At 39.8% G+C, this 20,120-nt stretch overlaps 1 protein-coding gene across 1 annotated transcript in view; it reads right to left on the bottom strand.

Annotated features, from left to right (window-relative positions):
* Window positions 1-20,120, bottom strand: part of SCN3B (sodium voltage-gated channel beta subunit 3) — a 941,302-nt gene that overhangs the window by 874,853 nt on the left and 46,329 nt on the right. The window contains exon 2 of the mRNA XM_085647252.1: window positions 4,075-4,171. The gene's annotated coding sequence lies outside the window, so the exon portion shown is untranslated. The remainder of the gene's footprint in view (window positions 1-4,074; window positions 4,172-20,120) is intronic.

Genomic DNA, 20,120 nt, shown 5'->3' with positions numbered 1-20,120 from the left:
CTATGATGTCCCTGGAACCTCTGAGATTTAGTGAATTTCTGATGTTTTTAAAATGGTAATTACTAACCATAACGTCTTGCAACCTCTGTTTTTTCAGTGAATTTCTAAGGTTTTTTAAACAATTTTATTTATGCAAAGATGTTTGTAACTATTTTGTTTTCTATGATTCTCAATTTTTTTTTATAAACGTTTAAAGTAATTATAATCACTTTTTAAAAATATATACAACATAGATGATTAAATATTTATAGTATGATTTATTTGAATAATTTTAATTTTTACACAATTGTAATATTGTTTTACTCTTTCTAATTTTGTAGAGTGTGAAATTATATAACAGAATTATGGAAAGAAAAAGAAAATTTGTATATAATTTTTTAGCACATTTTTTATTTACTGTATTTTGGTACATTACATTTTGTATGATTGCTTTTTTAGTATGAATGATGTTTTGTTCAGTTATTATGATAAATAGCTTTTTTATAAATATATATATATATTTTTTTTAATTTACAGAGAAGGGTCGCAAACCTACACAGTTGTTGCGCAGATCCCTTATATGAACATCAGTCCAAAATTCATATTTAGAACAAATTAATATATGTTTTCATGAAGAGGTTGATTAGTGAGTGCAAAAAAATAGTAATATAGAAGTTATAAATTTGTTTTAAAATGTTCTAAACGTGCACCCAAAACGTAGATCGGCGACCTGTGCGCAATACCATTGCGCACAGGTCGCCGATCTACGCTTTGGGTGCGCAAATCCGTTACACGAATGTACGTCTCTAAAACATACTTACACTGAAATAATATTGTTTTTTAAACAAAGAGGTTTATTATTGAGTCCAAAAATTTAGCCTTAGTATTCTTGTAGAATATTTTTAAGATGTTTAAAACACATTTTTATGTACACTGCACCATTACGCACTGGATGCATAGGGGTCGCAAATCCTACCAGCACATATTTCGGGGATCGCATAGGGGTCGCAACTCCGGCGTAATTTTTAAAAGTAGGAAATATCAATGTTTCAAGTTAAATTTTCTGTTCAGCATAAATACTTTCCATTGAAATAGTATGAAACACAATATCCTAATAGCAATTTACACTTTTGTTTTACATTTTGTACATTTTACGGGCACGCAACATATACGCAATGGGTGCGCGTACCCTACGTGACTCCATGTGACATGCAAAGAAAGCTTTTTATTGGTTAAAAAGATTTTCATTCTCTTAGAGGGGGATCCAACACTTGTTCTAGTTCTTTCATTTTGGGTGTGTCTGCATCTGTAGACTGCTTTTTTGTAGACTCTTAAAAGTCTTTTTTTTTTGGGTGTTGTGAGCATTTTTGAGTGTGAAATGTCATCAGCATTTCCAGAAGAGGAGCAGCCGGAGGAAATGGAAGAGGTGGAAGACCCCATCAAGAAATGCAATGAAAGAATTGTGTGGGTGTTTTTTACTGTGCCGAAGGGTGAGAAGAAAGTCAACGCACAAGAGGTGTCCTGCAGCATCTGCCACAGGGGATCTGAAAAAAAATATTCATGTAGCAAATCTTCAATGCGGAGACACCTTGACACCATCCATCCAACTCTTCTTGCACGAGAAATAATGCTACAGGAGAAGGCAGACCAAGCTGCAGCTAATGATGGTAGCCAAACATCTACCTCAGCTGGTGTTGTACTCACCACTCCACAACCACAGATCTATCCTGAACTTGCGGATGCAGGAATTCACTGCAGGAAATTCATCACAACTCTTTGCGTTGGGGAACTTCCAATTGACGTAATTATTAATCTTTTAACAGCACATATGTGCTCATTTTTTTTTGGGGGGGGGGTTACCTTGTATTTCTTTGTTGTTATAAAACAGTACAGTTGGACTTGGTAAATTCTATTTTGTAGTTTAAAAACATCGAAAACACCCCAAAAAGATTTTTTTTTTTTTAGCAAATACAGAAAGACCTAACACTTGTTAAAAAAAATGGTTCTTATGGAACCACCCATAGTGGTTAAAAATAGAAAAATTGTATGTAGTGAAAAAGATTGCTTGCATAAATGTGTGTGTGATGAATGTAAGAATAGTTCCTGAATGAGTGCATATGTAGTATGTCAGTGAATGCATGAGTGTAAGGATTGAATAGTTGAGTACAGGGGTACTGCCTGGGTGATTGCATAAGTGCGGCAGTAGTGGGTGTATCATTGGATGAGTGCATACATATTGTCAGGGTGATTGGATGAGTGTATGGGTAGTGACTGGGTGATTGTATGAGTGCAAGAGTAGTGCCTGCATCATTGGATAAGTGCATGGATAATGCCTGGATGCTTAGATGAGTGCATGGGTAGTGCACGAGTGAAAGGATCAGTGTAAGGGTAGTGTCTGGGTCATTGGATGAGTGCATGGGTGGTGCCTGAGAGAATGGATGAGTGCATGGGTAGTGCCAGAGTGAATTCTTGAGTGCATGAATAATGCCCGAGTGGTTATAGGAGTGAATGGGTAGTGCCTGAGTGAATGGATGAGTGCATGGGTAATGCCTGAGTGACTTCATGAGTGCAAGAATAATGTCTGGGTGCTTAGATCACTGCATGGGTAGTGCCTGGGTAAAAGGATGACTGTCTTAGTGAATGGATAAGTGCATGGGTAGTGCCTGAGTGATTGTATGAGTGCATGGGCAATACATGGGTGATTCCATAAGTGCAGGGGTACTGCCTGGGTCATTGGATGAGTGCATGGGTAATGCCCGAGTGACTTCATGAGTGCAAGAGTAATGTCTGGGTGCTTAGATCACTGCATGGGTAGTGCCTGAAAAAAGGATGACTGTCTTAGTGAATGGATGAGTACATGAGTAGTGCCTGAGTAAATGGTTGAGTGCAAGAGTAGTGCCTGAGTAATTGCATGAGTGTATAGGTAGTGCCTGGGTGATATCATGAGTGCAGATGCACTGCCTGGGTGATTGGATGAGTGCATGTGTAGTGCCTGAGTGACTTCCTGAGTGCAAGGGTAATGTATGTGTGCTTAGATCAGTGCATGTACAGTGCCTGAGTCAAAGAATAATGCCTGGGTAATTTGAAGAGTCTATGGGTAGTGATTGAGAGAATGGATGAGTGCATGGGTAGTGACTGTGGGAATGATTGAGTGTAAGAGTAGTGCTTCAGTGATTGCATGAATGGATGAGTAGTGCCTGGGTGATTGCATGAGTGCATGGGTACTGTCTGGGTGATTGGATGAGTGTATGGGAAGTACCTGAGTGAAAGTATGATTGCAAGGCTAATGCCTGGGTCATTGGATGAGTGCATGAGTAGTGCCTGAAGGAATGGATGAGTGCATGAGTAGTGCCTGAGTGAATGGTTGAGTGCAAGAGTAGTATCTGAGTGATTGCATACGTACATGAGTAGTGTCTGGGGGATTGCATGAGTACAGGGATAGTACAGTGCCTGGGTGATTGGATGAGTATATGGGAAGTACCTGAGTGAAAGTATCATTGCAAGGGTAATGCCTGGGTCATTGGATGAGTGAATGGGTAGTGCCTGAGTGAATGGATGAGTGCATGGGTAATGCCTGAGAGACTTCATGAGTGCAAGAATAATGTCTGGGTGCTTAGATCACTGCATGGGTAGTGCCTGGGTAAAAGGATGACTGTCTTAGTGAATGGATAAGTGCATGGATAGTGCCTGGGTGATTGTATGAGTGCATGGGTAGTGCCTGGGTGAATGGCTGAGTGCAAGAATAGTGCCTAGGTGATTGTATGAGTACATGAGTAGTGCCTGGGTAATTGCACAATTGCAGGAGTAGCACCTGGGGGATTTGATGAGTGCATGGGTAGTGCCTGTGTGAAAGGAAGAATGCAAAGGCAATGCCTGGGTTATCCTATTAGTGCAAGAGTTGTGCTTGAGAGAATGGATGAGTGCATGGGCAGTGTCTACGTGAAAGAATGATTGCCTGGCTGATTGCATGAACAACATGATGATAGTTTTCAAATAGTATAAAGGATTAACATTATTTATATCAGAAACAAATAACATAATTAAACTGTAAACATTTTTTCACATTATCATGCATACTACATTATATATTCTTACCTTTGAAGTAATTTAGATACATTACTCAGTAGCAGTATTGTAGATTAGTATTGTCTTAAACAGCATTAAAACTGTTTTCAAACTTCAACAGTAGCCACTATAAAGAAGAAGAAAAAAACCGTATTTAATGATAATACATTACAGAAATTATAATATTATATTTTTAAGAACAGAACATATATTTAGAATCATATAACATTTTCAGTTTCCCTTTTTGCTGTTCTCAGATGCCACTTAACTTCACCATAAACAGTGATTTCAAGTAGTATCCTCATTGAACAGCGGGGAAAAAATAATCAAATTGCTTGTAGAAAAAAAAAAACTGCGTAGTGCATAATTTTTAACATGTGTAGCTGTGTGTTTATTGTACACTTTGTTAATTACTTCCTTCATCTACATTAACTCTATTATTTATGTCAAATACATTTGCCAAAATGTAGACTCTCATTTACATCTGGTACAATATAGACCACAAATATATAAACTATTTCCTTTTAAACACAGTTTGGCTGCAGAAATAACAAATATGAATTTGGTAATTCATAAGGCAATCTAGGTTTGAATTCCAAGTGGGCATCATTGCAATGTGTCCATCCTTTATTACACTTTAAATACACATTATAGTGTCTAGATGTTGTAGTAGGTCCATAATGGAAAATAATAGCCACTGCTATAAAAGTTCTTCCTGAAATAGATATTTAACTTGCATTAAAACATTTAATTTTGGTTTCCAATTTTTTTCTATTTGCTCTATAGCATTGTAGCATTAAAATCAGATATTTTCCAAATCTTTCATTATGTAATGTAGACAACATCTCATGTTCTGATTGGCTGTTTTTATCGATTTGTTAAAGGGTACTGATTGGCAGTCTGGTATCATCAAGTATATGAATCGTTCTGTTTGTATTTTAGTGGTAGAAGTAAATGAACACTCTTCACATGTATGATCCCATCTGTATTCCTTTATGTTCTAATACACTAAGCATAAGGATTAGAAATTTGTGTGCATCTTGTTGTACATTAAGAGTAAATGTCAAAGAACCAGTACATATATCCAAAAGATGCTGAATGCCAGAAGCAGTATGGATTTTACTTCTGTCAATTAACAACTGTTGAAATACATGATGTAGTAAAGAACAGAATCTGGTTTCAGGATTTCCCATGATTTCATGATGAAGATCATGTACATAATACACAACATTCAGAATCACATTAGCATAACAGTTGATACCTGAACTATTTTCCAACTGGTATCCTACAATGTCATCAACAGTTTCCATTTTCTTTATTTTCAGCCTTCAGGTTTCTATTCATCTATTTTCAACACTCAAGATGCTTACAGTATGGATTGTAGGCCACAACTATGTTTTCTGGGGCAAAAGGTATACTGAACATAGAGGTATCGACAAAGACCTAGGTTTGCAAAATTTTGATATTAAATGGTTTGCACAGAGAGGATTAAAGTGGCACCAATTGATGCCTTTGGTTAAAACCTTTTTGCACCTCTAACCCCATGACCTCGTGATTGTGCAATGTGGTGGTAATGACCTAGGCCCATTGACTGGGGTAGTCCTGGAAATCCTAATGAAGGATATATTCGAAAAATTGATTTTGCCTCAAACTGTCTTTGTATACTCTAATATACATCAAAGACAGACATAAAAGAGGTCAAATCAATTCTGTCCACAGATTGAGAAAGCTAGGAAGAACGTCAATAAAGCTGTTTCTGCTTACCTCAGAGACCATAGGATGGGCTCCATCTATATAACCACAATCTATGTTTTGATAAGGATGACACAGAAGGGATGGGGTTCACTTCACAGATAAAGGGAACAGAGTGTTTCCCAACAACCTTAAGCTGTGCATCTGCACTTACATGTAGCTCCAACAAAGTCATAATAAAGAAACAAGGGCTCTTTTTAGGGCCACCCTATAACCCAACAGTGAATCCTATTTTTTTTTTACATACATACTCTTTTTCAAAATTTGCCGGATTCCTCGAACCCGTCGCGTATTCACAAAACAAAAGCACAAACTCAATGCACTACAACACAATACACTTTTCAAGGTTAACTTTTATTTTCATTTTTTTATATTATTACTAACTCTATCAAATTTAATGTTATTATTAACTTCAATCTCACTAACTCTATAATAAAAGATCACAAATGCAATACTACCTTCTGAATTGTATATTTTTAAATTATTTATTTGAGGTGGATCCACAAATCTACCACGACGTTACACTAGGGGCCGTACTGACAGGTGCGATAGGGTCGCGACTCCTATCTAGAGAGAAAAAAATAATAACTAATGCCTCCCAGTTCCATTACCCGATGTCAGGCACGGGGACCCCATCCCCTGGGGCAAGGCCATTTTTGATACGAAAAAAAAGAGAGAGGGGTGCCCCTCTCCGGGGCATGGCTTCACGTTGGGGACCGGCAAAACTTTTTTTCATGTAGGGGGGGCCACATGGCCCCCCTTCCCTCGGCCACTTTTGGTCCCGGGGACCCCAACCCCTAGGGCCTGCAAAGCCATTTAAAAAATTTTTTGAATCAAAATCATTAAACATGATATCTTCAGAGATACGTTATAGATAGGAATTATCATTTAAAAAACCTTTGAAATTCACTGAAAAAACCATAGGTTTCAGGCCTGATATAGCTAGGAATTAGCATTTAAAAAACCTTTGAAATTCACTGAAAAAACCATAGGTTTCAAGCACGTTATAGTTAGGAATTGACATTTAAAAAGCCTTTGAAATTCACTGAAAAAACCATAGGTTTCAGGCACGTTATAGTTAGGAATTGGCATTTAAAAAACCTTAGGAATTCACTGAAAAAAACATAGGTTTCAGGGGTGTTATAGTTAGCTGGACATTTCCCTCATACAAAACCCTAGAAATTCCCCTGTTACAGTTAGTTCAGCTAACTATAACTCGCGCCCCCGCAATGCACTGCTGATGATGTCACATATTACATCACTCATGACATGGTCAGTGACATCACTGATGACATCACTGATGACATCTCAAATAACATCACTGATGACATCACTGATGACGTCATCATATGATAAATTAGTGCATCTTCTCACACCCTAATATAACCTTTGATACACCGACTCAAAATTTCAGACGGCCATTTTGACAACCATAGATACTCCAATACCAATAACTACTCACCCACTCATTGACTTTTAGGTCTACATACATCTCCACTCACTCACCTGTACAGTCACTCATACTTACAGTCACTCTGTGCATTTATACACCTATATAGACACTCAAACACCGCCAATCATCCATTGAGGTACTGACACATCTAGTCAGTCAAGCAAATAATTAATCACAGTAAAATTTACTCACCTATACAGTTAAAAACACTCAAGTTCACTTACTCATAAAAATACTAACAAATTCTGTGTCTTCCTGCAGAAAAACAAACAGCACATGGCACAGATATCCTTGCACTATGGCGCATACAGCCACTCCCAAAATCACACACTCTCACATATAGATAGTTATATACTCTTACACACATATACACTGCGTTTCACATATGTAGTTACTGACACATGTACAACTGAGATATACATTCAATCACTAACACACCCATACATACACTCACCCAACCATACAGTCCATCACAGATGCACTCTTAAAAACATGCACCCACTGAATCACCCACTCACACATCTAGTCACAGAGTCACACACACCCTACCCACACAAACACTCAGGCACCCATACAGATACTCAGACAACCAATCAATAACCCATATAGACACTCATATAGCTATTCACAAAACCATGCAGCCACTTATACACCAACACACAGACACATACAGACATTCACACAGTTTAGTCACTAGTCTGCAGTAAGATACATTTAATGACTCACTTATAGACTCAGTTACGCACCTAGAAAACCATCCATTCACACACTTGTACACCCACTTATTTTTCAACAGGCTTTCCCGATATATATTAAACATAATAAAACTGTTCAGAAACACATACTCAATGGATGATGTCATCAGTAATGTCATTTGAGATATCATCAGTGATGTCACTGACCAAGTCATGAGTGATGTAATATGTGACGTCATCAGCAGTGCATTGCAGGGGCACGATTTATAGTTAGCTGAACTAACTATGACAGGGGAATTTCTAGGGTTTTGTACGAGGGAAATGTCCAGCTAACTATAACACCCCTGAAACCTATGGTTTTTTCAGTGAATATATATATATATTTTTTTTTTTAAAAAACCAAATGCTCCACTGACGTTATAGTTAGGAAATACAATAAAAAAAACCTTATAAATCCACTAAAAAAAAGTTACAGGGACGTTATAGTTAGGAAATAGAATATAAAATCCTTGGAAATATATTGACTAAAACAAAGGTTAAAGGGATGTTATAGCTAGGTTCAGATTGTACACACACAAAACCATATAAATTCAGCAGTTATGGTTACCTGAGTTAACTGTAACTTACTACCATGCAATGCACTGCTTATGACTCATATATTACATCACTGATGACATCGTTCAATAAATTAAACTTCCATATACTTAATAAAATATAATTTAAATTTTTTAGAGTATGAAGAAGGCTCAGGTGAAACACGTACAGCTTACATCTTACTGTAACCTTATCAACTACTATACTCACTTATCACCTAAAAGAACATTCTCAGCGGATAGTCCTGTCTCTTCTAAAGCACCACTCTAAACGGTAATGACTAAAGTAATATGCCTACCTGTAAATGCTAGTGTATTGCAAACCACAACGCTAATCATGAACCTGAAAAGAGGTTTTAGTGCAAATGTCAGATTTACACAAACCACTACAACATACAACCAGTAGAGTGGTCTTAGCAGACAGGCCACTGTGTCTATAACACTAATGAAGTTATTCTTGGAGAAAGGTATGATCACAGAGGTGAGTCTGTTGTAAATTTCTACTACACTCAGCCATCACCCTAGAGAAAGGTGAACAGTTGAATTTATTGTAATTTATTACGACACTCATTCATCACAAAGGAGAGAGGTCTAAGGAACCTGGTCAGTTTGTCATAAAACAAAACTATGTCCAGCCATTACTATAGAGTAAAGTCTCAATAAGCAACTTAGTCTTCTGCAAAGCAGTACCATACGAATACATTAGCAGGGGACATGCATCATTTCTAGAGGCTAGTCCACTGATAAATAGTACACACTCTTTAGAAATGGGTTTATAGATGAGATTACATATCTTAGAAATCGCATCACTAATTAGTAGTGCAGAACAAATTGTAATTTAACTTATGCAGCAGCTTAGTATAAATCTTTAAGTCTCAAAAATGTTTACAAAACCGTTACACTCACTGGATGATATCATCAGTGATGTCATTTGAGATGTCATCCGTGATGACACTGATAATGTCATGAGTGATGCAATGTGTGAGGTCATAAGCAGTGGATTGTGGGGGAGTAAGTTATAGTTAGTTCAGGTAACTATAACTGCTGGATTTCTAGGGCTTTGTGTGTGTAAAACCTGAAACTAACTATAACGTCCCTTTAACCTTTGGATTTTTAATTCTATTTCTTAACTAAAAGGCTATAATCACTGACCAAATGGTGCTATGCAGTTTGATAAAGGCTTTTGCAGCCGATACATGTCATGCATCTAAGTCCAGTGTATCTGGCAGAATAAAAAGATAATTTCTTGCATCTATGAGGTCCTGACTTTTTCTTAATGAAGGGAGGTTTTGTGGTGTAAATTGGTGCAAGCGGTAGCGCCTCCCGGCAACCACCAGCAGTTGGGTGTAGGCCAGCACCGTGGTGTCCTTGGGTTAGTGTTTTTTTACCTGGCCTGCCCCCTAATAGGGTTACTGAAGGATCAGGGAAGAGGCAGCAGCTAGGGCTGGAGTGGAAGCACAGCACTAAGTCGGAAGACCTGGTGACTGAGTTGTTGCCTTCCGAGAAGCCCACTCACTCAAAATATTGACTAATGTTCAGAGGAGGGTATCGCCAAGGACCGGTGGTGATGCGAGACTGGATGGCATTCCAATTTACATCGGCTCTAAGGACCCAGCAGCCATCTGCAGCTCTAGCGCAAAGAAATTTCCCTTGTGACACTGAAAAACGCAGTAATAACCTAAAGGCCTCAGGTGTAAAGTTACTTAAATTTAATTCATAGTGCACATTGCTGAGAAGAAAGTGAATATTACTTGTAGTTTATTGGGAGCCTCATGGAATAATTCAAAATGTATTGTTCCCAAGGTTTATTTATTTTATTTATTTAAAAGGTTTTATTTAGCGCTGGCTGGACCCAAGATTATCAGCTGCGCTTTACAGGTTTTGGTAATACAGAATTACAATATAACTTTAGTACATTGAGGTAATGAGACAAGGTAATTTGTAAATTTGAGACAGTGATTTTCTTTTTTTTTTAAAGGGGTAAAATAACTGGGAAGACCTAATTGAAACAACAGATCGAAGATAGTAGAGCTGGAAGAAAGCAAGGTTAGTTAGTGTGTGAGGAGGAGGGAGGGCGAGGAAGTGAAGGACAACTGTGGAGGGTGAGGGGTAAGGGGAAAGCAGGTGGAAAAAGGTGGGTATTATCCAAACAATAAAGAGGGGGGCGGTTGAAATGAAAGAATAGAAAGGGGGGGTTGGTGGTTGACACAATAAGTAGACAGGACCTATACAGACAAGTCAGGGCAAGAATTAGTAGCCAGTGACAATATAAAAAGGTTACTGGGAAGTGGCTACTTAGGGTACCGAGATGGCCATATTGTGCACTGCATAAATGGATTTAAAAAGAAATACTTCACTAATTTGCAAACTTTTGGTTCTCGCCATGATTCAAAAGGGATTTCACTCATAGCTGATGGCAGCCAAGTACTTAGGTGCCTGATATTTGAATTAAGTGTTTTTCTGCTTATTGATATTGGTGTAATAAACGCATGTGACATGAAATAGAATTGAAACGGGCAAACAAATTCCATTACACTATTCGTACAGATTAAAAAGGCCAATTGCCAACACAGTTTAGTAGCTGCATGACGTGTTTTCAAACAATGAACTTTCAGCACAGCTATCTGATGTGAATCTAATGCACGTTTTACTGAGACTCTGCAAGTAGCATTTTATATGGCAAGAAGTCCATCATACTTGAGATCATTTATTGTGCAAATATTTTATTGCTTTGGGAACTGTAATATTAATTTGACATTCATTTATTTTCTATGAGCAAGAGAACCAAGTTTCAGGATAGATAGATAGATAGATAGATAGATAGATAGATAGATAGATAGATAGATAGATAGATAGATAGATAGATAGATAGATAGATAGATAGATAGATAGATAGATAGATAGATAGATAGATAGATAGATAGATAGATAGATAGATAGATAGATAGATAGATAGATAGATAGATAGATAGATATTACCTACTGGCGATTGCATATTTCTTTTGTTGGTTGACCAATCTTCAAGATATTTTCCCCAAAAAAGTGTGCTGGTGATTCTATCTGTGCATTCTGGGAGATTCGTCAAGTAGAGGCTTAGGAAAAGGGGGGTAAAAAAATTGTGTGTTTTTCATGTTAATTCCCATTGGGATTTTGAACCCAACTACAGCCCAAACCGCTGAACGGAATTAAACCATATTCAGCAGAAAACTAGCTATAGGATCAGAAAGCGCCCTTTTTGTTATTTGGTGCAAATCTATTCAATAGTTTTGGAGGAATTAAAGAAAAAGAATATGTATATCTAGGGATGCTGCCCCACCGTGTGTCCTCCCGATCTCGTGCAGAGATCTGATTGGTTGCCAGCAGTTCAACCAGGAAGTTTTGGAAGCCATTTTAAGGCTTGGCTTCGAGTCCTAAATTTTTTTTTAGAGAAGAGGGAGCAGGCTAGGAATACCCGGACGCCCTAGCTCTGGTGGTGGGGTATCTCCAGGGACCCATCAGGGCAAACAAGCATTATTCTAATAATGTTTGCAGTGAAAATCACAACGGATTTGCAAATTTACAGCAAAAGATTTTTTAAAGGTAAGCTCAGTCTCCCACATTTGTTTTCACCTTAGCTCTGAGGTAGGCCAGGTCTCGAGGCATCATGGAATTAAAAAAAAAAGGATGGGACCATGGACCCCCTCCTAGGGCTCTTTTTAGTCCTGGGGACCATTACTTCCCAGGGGCTTTAATTCAACATTGTAGGGGACTGTGTGGACCCCCCTTCCATTGGGCTCTTTGAAGTCCCGGGGACCACCACCTCTAGTATGATTTTTTTTAAACAAAGAAGGGGCAGCACAGGCTCACCTCCTGGGGTTTTTTAATAAGCCTCAAGGACTACCACGTAATTGGGGAAAAATGAATATATATGCTGGGGGGGCGCACGGATCCCCTGGGACCTGGGTACCACCATCTCTTTGGGGCTAAATATAATTTTAAAAACTCGGGGAGGGGCAGCGCGGCCCTTCCCCAGCACATATACAGCTCTAGGGACCACCACCTCCCTATAGCTGGCCTGTGCTTACTAAAGAATGGGAGCCACTTGCTCCCTCTTCTGGAGCCACTAATGGCCTTGGGGACTGCCACCCCCCCCCACCATAGCCGGCTCCTGCTATCTCTCAGGTGCCCACCTTCAGTAGATACCTATTTGCTTCACTTGGCAGGAGCTGTTACAGCTCCTGCCATGTGAAAGCAAACACTAACTCTGCTCCCAGCAAGCAGGAGCTGCCAAACTACTCCCGCTTGCTGGGAGTAGAGTTTTCATCTGTTTCCCTGCCCACTGTCATGTGGGCAGGGAAACAGATGAAAGAATTGCTCCTGACTGCAGAAGCTGCGTCTTTAGCATTCCCTGCATGCGGTAGCAATGCCGGATTCCGCAGAAGTCATGGAGCTAGCTGGTACAGCGGGAGTATTAAGGCTTCTCCCACGGTCCCCATCAAATCACACTGGGTGAACTGGGTGGGGCGAAGTTACCCAGGTAGACGTGGCCGGTACATGGGGGATGGGGCCCCTGGGGCTGAAATCAACCTAGGTAGTGAAGCCGTTCGACCACCCCCACCCCCATTGAATTTTGGATGGGCCCCAGCTGAAAAAGGCAATAGAGAGGATAGAAAAGCAAGTAAAAAAGGCAAAACAGAGGGCAGAAAAACGAACAGCACAGACAAAACAGAGGGCAGACAAAGAAGCAGAAAAGGCAAAACAGAGGGCTGTAAAACTAGCAAAAAAATGCAAAACAGAGAGAAGAAGAATGAGCAGAAAGGCAAAATGAACAGTTGGAAAACCAACAGAAAAGGCAAAACAGATGTAAAAAAAAAAGCAGAAAGGGTAAAACAAAGCAAGAAATGTACAGAGGAGGCAGAAACAGAGGGCAGCAGGTAGACAGGCAGCAGAGGTTAGAAGACTGTGGGCAAGCTGGACAGGAGAACTGTTGCAAGGGGAGTCGGCATGAGGACCTACTCAATGGGGTCATGCTGTGGCATCCATTAAGAAGGTCTTTGGGGGAGAGCGGGCCACTGGGTAGCAGGAGGAGGAAAACAGCGGGAGGAGGAAAAAGTGGGAAGAATCAAGCAGAAAAAGGCAAAACCAAGGGCAGAAAAATGAGCAGAGAAGGTAAAAACAGAGGAACAAAAAACTAGCAGAAAAAGGCAGAACAGAGGGCAAAAAAACAAGGAGAAAAGGTGAAACATAGCAGAAGAGTGCAAAACAGATGGCAAAAAAACAAGCAGAAAAAGAGAAAACAGAGGGTAGAAAAAGGCAAATCAGAGGGCCGAAAAACACGCAGAAAAGGCAAAACAGAGCAAGAAACTAGCAGAGGCGGCACAAACAGACAGCAGCAGGTAGACAGGCAGCAGAGGGTAGCGGACTGCGGGCAATCTGGACAGGAGACCTGTCACAGGGGAGCTGACACAAAGACCTGCTCAATCAAGTCACCATGCGGCCTTCATTAAGTAGGTCCTGGGGGGATGGCGGCATTAGGGTGGGGGGAGGAGAGAAATGGCAGGAGGAGAGAAACAACGTAAAGGGGGAAGAAATTAGCAGAAAAAGGCAAAACAGAGGGCAGAAAAACAAGCAGAAAAAGGCAAAGCAAAGCGAAGAAAACAAGCAGTAAAGGCAAAATAGAGCAGAAGAGGGCAGTAATAGGCAAAATGGAGGGCATAAAAATGAGTAGAAAAGGCAAAATGGAGGGCTGAAAAACAAGCAGAAAAGGCAAACAGCAGAAGAGGGCAAAACAGCAGGCATAAAAACTAGCAGTGAAGGTAAAATGGAGGGCTGGAAAATGAACAGAAGAGGCAAAACAGGGCAAGAAAAATGAGCAGGAAAGGCAAAACAGAGGGCAGAAAAATGAGCCGAATAAGGCAAAACAGAAGGCAAAAAAACGAGCAGAAAATGCAAAGGAGAGCAAGAAATGAGCAGAGGAGATACAAACAGAGGGCAGCAGTTAGATAGGCAGGATATGGTAGTGGACTGTGGGGAAGCTGGACAGGAGAACTGTCTCAAGGGGAGCTGACATGAGGACATGCTTAATTTTTACAGAGATTAAACCTCAACAGGAAACACTTACATATATAAACATAGCAGGTGCCCAATTGAAGCTCCACTTCTGTAAAGGGCACATGATACTGACCTCCTGGGCTTGAAAAATGTGTTTTCTTGGCAATTCCACATTGAACGACATTCTGACATGCTTCATGGTGGTGAATGGATCATTGATCTATTGGAGAACAATGTGAGTGACTGTGATGAGTGGGTTTTTTCTTGTCCTTACCTGGTGAGAGCAGAGTCTATGGTTTTCCCTTTAAATTACTACTAATATACAAATGTACAAAATCACCTGAAGCTCAGCACATTTGGTCCTGCCCTGTCCACCATACTAGTATGCAATGGTCTTTTCACCTTTTAACAGGATGATGGGTAGCTTAGCAAAAGACCCCCTAGCCCTTTTCTTCCCGCTTTTTAGTGACGCACTCTTGATGCTGAGGAATATGAGGACATCTTCACCAAATAAAGAATCACTTACTTCATATAGTTAAGAGGAAGGACCCTTGTTTGGTGGAGATTTCTTTCTTTCTACTCTCATCGTCTTCTCTATAGAAAGATTCATGTTATCACAAATTTCTTTATAAAGATGCACGAGGAACAGTAACATTGCGAAAAAACACACACAAGGTCACAGGTGACATTGCCTCATGCTCCATTATACAGCTGTATTGTAGAATATGTACTGGACATTTACCCAAGGAAGTAGTGCATAGTAATTGACCAATACAAAAGTACTCCACTTGGGTAGATATTTTGTGGAAAACTGTGGACACTTATGCACCGACTCAGACACCTGTGTACCCACTGACAGACCCTCTCAGTCACTGCCTCACCCACCTATTGAGCCAGTCACACAGCCATTCTCAAATGTTACAGGTTACAGTTAGAAAATACAATTTTAAAAACCTTCAAAAATTCACTAAAAAGACCAAAGTTACAGGGACATTATAGTTAGAAAATGCAATTAATAAAACCTTAGAGATTCCCTTAAAAACCCAAAAGTCACAGGGACGTTATAATTAGGAGATAGAATTAAAAAACCATACAAATTCACTGAAAGAAACAAAGGTTACAGGGACGTTATAGTTGGGAAATAGAATTAAACAAATCTTAGAGAGTAACTGAATTCACTCATATAAAACAAGTGAAATTCAGCAGTTATAGTTACCTGAGCTAACTATTACTTATGCCCCCATAATGCACTGCTTATAACCTCTCATATTGCATCACTCATTACATGGTCAGTGACATCACTGATGACATCTCAAATGACGTCACTCATGACGTAATTTACAGGTTGACTCACACACACACTCACGCCCCTATACATCTTCTCATACAACAATTCACACACCCACACAACTACTCACAGACCCGTTCACAGACCCATACAAGTACTCACACAACTGCCCACTCGTCCATAGAGCCACTCACACACACACTCATACAGCCACTCAAGCAAACACTCACCTACCCATGCATCTACTCATACAACCAGTCTCTCACCCATACAGCCACTCGTACAGCCACACACTCACCCATACAGCAAAACACAAACTGACCTATTCACCTATACAGCCACTCACACACCCACCCACTCACTCAAACAGCCTCTCAACACAGCCACTCACTCACTCACACTCACACCCACTCAACCACTTACATACCCATTCACACATACACACAAGCACTCCCACATCCGCTCACTCACCCATACACCATTCACACAGACATTAACTCTCCAATACAGCCACTCACATACCAACTCACTCAACCAAACACCCACTCAAAGAGCCACTCACTCACCCATACAGCCACTTCCACACCAAGTTACTCACTCATACAGCTATTCATACACCCACTCACCCACTCATACAGCCCTCAGACAGCCACTCACTCAGCCACTGACATACCCACTTACTCACCAATTCAGCCACTAACACACTTTACATTAATAGTCTAGTAGGATATTTGGAAACTTGTGATAAGGATGCACCTAGACAGGCAAACATGCGGGATCCGGCGCTCATGTTTGCTGATGATACCCTACTTCTCTCAAAGTCCCCAATGGGCCTGCAAAGGTTACTGAACCAGTTTGAGAATTTTTTTGAGAATTTGTTTGAGAATCATCACCCAGAACCCAGGTTTTAGCACCTGGGCAAATCCCACACTAGCAGGGGTACCACTAGAAAGGGTGCATACAATTGTGTATTTAGTCATTACACTTATAGAACACATGAGGTGGCACAACCATATCATGTAACACAGGCTTAGTATAGAGCAAGTGGTGGGAGAGATTACCAAGAAGGTGCATAGCTCCCAGTTTAGCCCCATTCAGCTAGTCATTAAGAGCTATGCCTATAAGGCCCTTGGGATAGCTTCGTAACCGAGCTGAACTGTGGCGTCACCTAAATGTGACCTCTTTAGCCATGGTGGAAAATTGTTTTATGCACCATTTGGTTGGCATGCCAGTTATCAACCCATTGCTGCCACTTAGGATGGATCTTGAATTGAGATCATTGTCTGACAGGATCGGCCCCCGTTCCCTCCTATACTGGAGGAGGATGTGGGCTACCCCAATGTTTAATTTACATGCTCATATGGTCTCATGCTGAGGCCAAGACATGTGATCGATAATGTATATATGTTTTATGGACTTAGCTCCTGAAACAATCATTTACAATCTTAATTGTATTTGCTCTGTGCATTTCAAGCTTTTCATGTTAGCTACCTAAGATTCCCCAACTTGCAATTCCACAACTTTCCAAATGGCACAGCGGACCACCTTTAGGCCCATTTCAAGGTCTTTTTTACTGAGGTTTTTGTCACTTGGTTTTAGTCTTACAGGAGGGCATTTTTAGTCCCAAGTGAGGAATTGTAATAAAAGAGCCACTCTTGCGTTTTGGCACCCTATGATGAGCATCGACTACTATCATTTTAACTGACTTTAGTGTGTTATTTTACCTTCGCCTGGATATATGAGACGGTCCTGCATATGCCTGCTTCTCTTCTGTCTTGTAATCTTGCTGTCTTTTAGTGAGAGCTGTCACGGAGTAGAACAGTACTCTTATATTATAGATGCTTACTATTGGCTTTGACCCGACGTTGCCTTGCTTGCTAATTATGAGTGCTTACTATTGGCTTTGACATGGTTGCATGTCATCTTGCTTTCTGACTTTGCCTTGCTTCTGCGTGCATAAAATTATGAGTTCTTACTATTGGGTTTGTAATGGCCTCATGTCTGACTTTGCCTTCCTCCTGCCTACACAGCAGTGCCTGCGATTCACATTCAAGGTCTTTCTGCTCCTCACTTGTTTTTCACACCTCACTGACCAGAGTGAACTGGATATTTTGTACAACTCTGTCTCAGTCAAAATATAGGGGCTTGGCCAGCCACTGTCTTGGCCTTGACGGAGACTGGTACCAGCCAGCTCGGTTTTTTCTAATGAAAAATGGGCAGGGTTTTCTAGAAGCTTCACCTCACGTTGAATAACGATATTAAATCTGGAAGCTTTCGTAGGCCGTGTGGAAGTTCACCACAGAATAGACGTATTGCTGTGGAATGGTGACGGAACTTGAGTCCTGACTGACACTCCTTCCTGGGCTGTTGAAAGGGCTTCCACAGCTAAAGAGATGGCAAGGATGTTGCAGAATCAGTCGGTGAGGTGTTCCTAACCACTCTCTCTTGTATATATTTTCAACTCTTTGCTACCAGTACATACTGCATTTTATTCTAATTGTTTATTGTAGTTAATTGGAAACATTAAAGTTGTGATTATTGCCATTGTGATGTTTAGGTAGTAGCTTTGATCATTTGAGGTGTTTTCTCTGTGGTGTGGGAGGTACACATGCAGAGTAATTCTCTGTTGTATATATATATATATATCTTTCTGATCTCTTGCAGGACGTCCAGTGTGTCTTATCTTATATCAGTTGTTGCTGGTTTATTAATCAGTATTATTCATGCATTTAGATTATAGTTTGCTGAATATATTTGAATCTTGTGCATTTGGCATCTGAGACAGCCTTTGTTTGGAGATCATTGTGTAATAAAACTTAAGTCTCATTCTAAAAGAGAGAGAGACCCTGCATTTTATTTTACTTGTTCATTTAAAAGTGTTTGATACCAATGAATCTGCATTTACTGATATATTTGGCCTACCGTTCATGAATACATTTGTATGTGTTATTTCTAAGCACCTGAATTTGTCTTTTGCCTCCAAAGTGGGAGTGCTGTGCAAAGTGTGTGATTTAAAGGTGCGGTGGCAAATTAGCCTCCCAAAGTGGGAGTGCAGGGTTTGGGTGTGGCCTTTTAGTGAAAAGCAGATTCATTACAGGAATCTAGATTTTTAGCTGTTTGTATAAATTGTATAGTTTTGATTTTTAATCTAAACACTTCATTATGTTTTTATGAGCAATTTGAAATTTGTAGTGTGCACTTTTATGGTTTATTTGAACCGAAATTAAGTTATGGAATTTAATTGAAATGAATTGAAATAAGGAAATTGTCTTCAATGAATTGTGACATCTGTGTAAAGGTTCTTCTTTCTATAAGTTTGCCCAGGAATGGTCCTTTTGCTATAGGGTTGTAGTTGTTGGGGTCTTGAGTGTCTAGATTTGTTTTTCTTCATTTAGGGAGTATGCATTCATTTTTTAAGCCTTCGGGAAAAATCAAGTAGTCAAGGAGTTGCTGATAGTTTTGTGACTGGGATGGCCATGTTGCCCTTCACCTGGATCATTTTCAATTCTGCATTCATCCAAGTGGCCTGTTTTATTTTATGTGCAGAAGTTTTAAGTAGAATTAAGAAATGGAAACCTTCCTGGAACTATCCATGGAGAATATATGACGCTACTTAGCATGCTATTACTATGAATGCTTTTAGTGCAATGTTTTTAAATCACAACTACCATTAATCCGCATATTTTTAATGCACAAACCATTACTACGCAAAAGCATTTAAAATATAAGAATCCGCTTTTAAAGGGCTGTTAATTACTTCGCATACCACTACTACGCAGAGATAAACCTTTTTTAATATTTTGTTGTAAAAAACGTTACCTAAACCCTGGGACGGGATTGCAGTGAAATAGGGGTTTTGGGTGGGGGAGTAATTTAAAATATATTTTGAAAATTAATACTCGGGTATGTAATTTAATACACCGCATAATTTTGCATCGCTTTATTTCTTTTAATTAACACCCAAACACTTAGAAAGGTTTTTAATTGTTTTCAATACATTTAATAAATAAACTCCCCAACACTATGCAAAATTCTAGATGCAAATACACTACCCTACACACCACAAACTTCTCAACACTACTCTAATCCCTTCAACACTACCTTTAGCATGACACTACCCTGTGCCACAGTCCTGCCCCTACACTCAAACACTTCCCTACATGTCCCTCTCACACTACCCTAAACCCTCTCACACTACCCTACACTACACAAACACTACAACACTACCCTAAACCATAAAACACTAACCCCATCACGACCCTACC

The sequence above is a fragment of the Triturus cristatus genome, chromosome 3_2 (assembly GCF_964204655.1).
Source record: "Triturus cristatus chromosome 3_2, aTriCri1.1, whole genome shotgun sequence".
Taxonomy (NCBI): Eukaryota; Metazoa; Chordata; class Amphibia; order Caudata; family Salamandridae; genus Triturus; species Triturus cristatus.
Note: the sequence above shows the minus strand (reverse complement) of the source record. Positions and strands in the feature narration are given on the sequence as shown.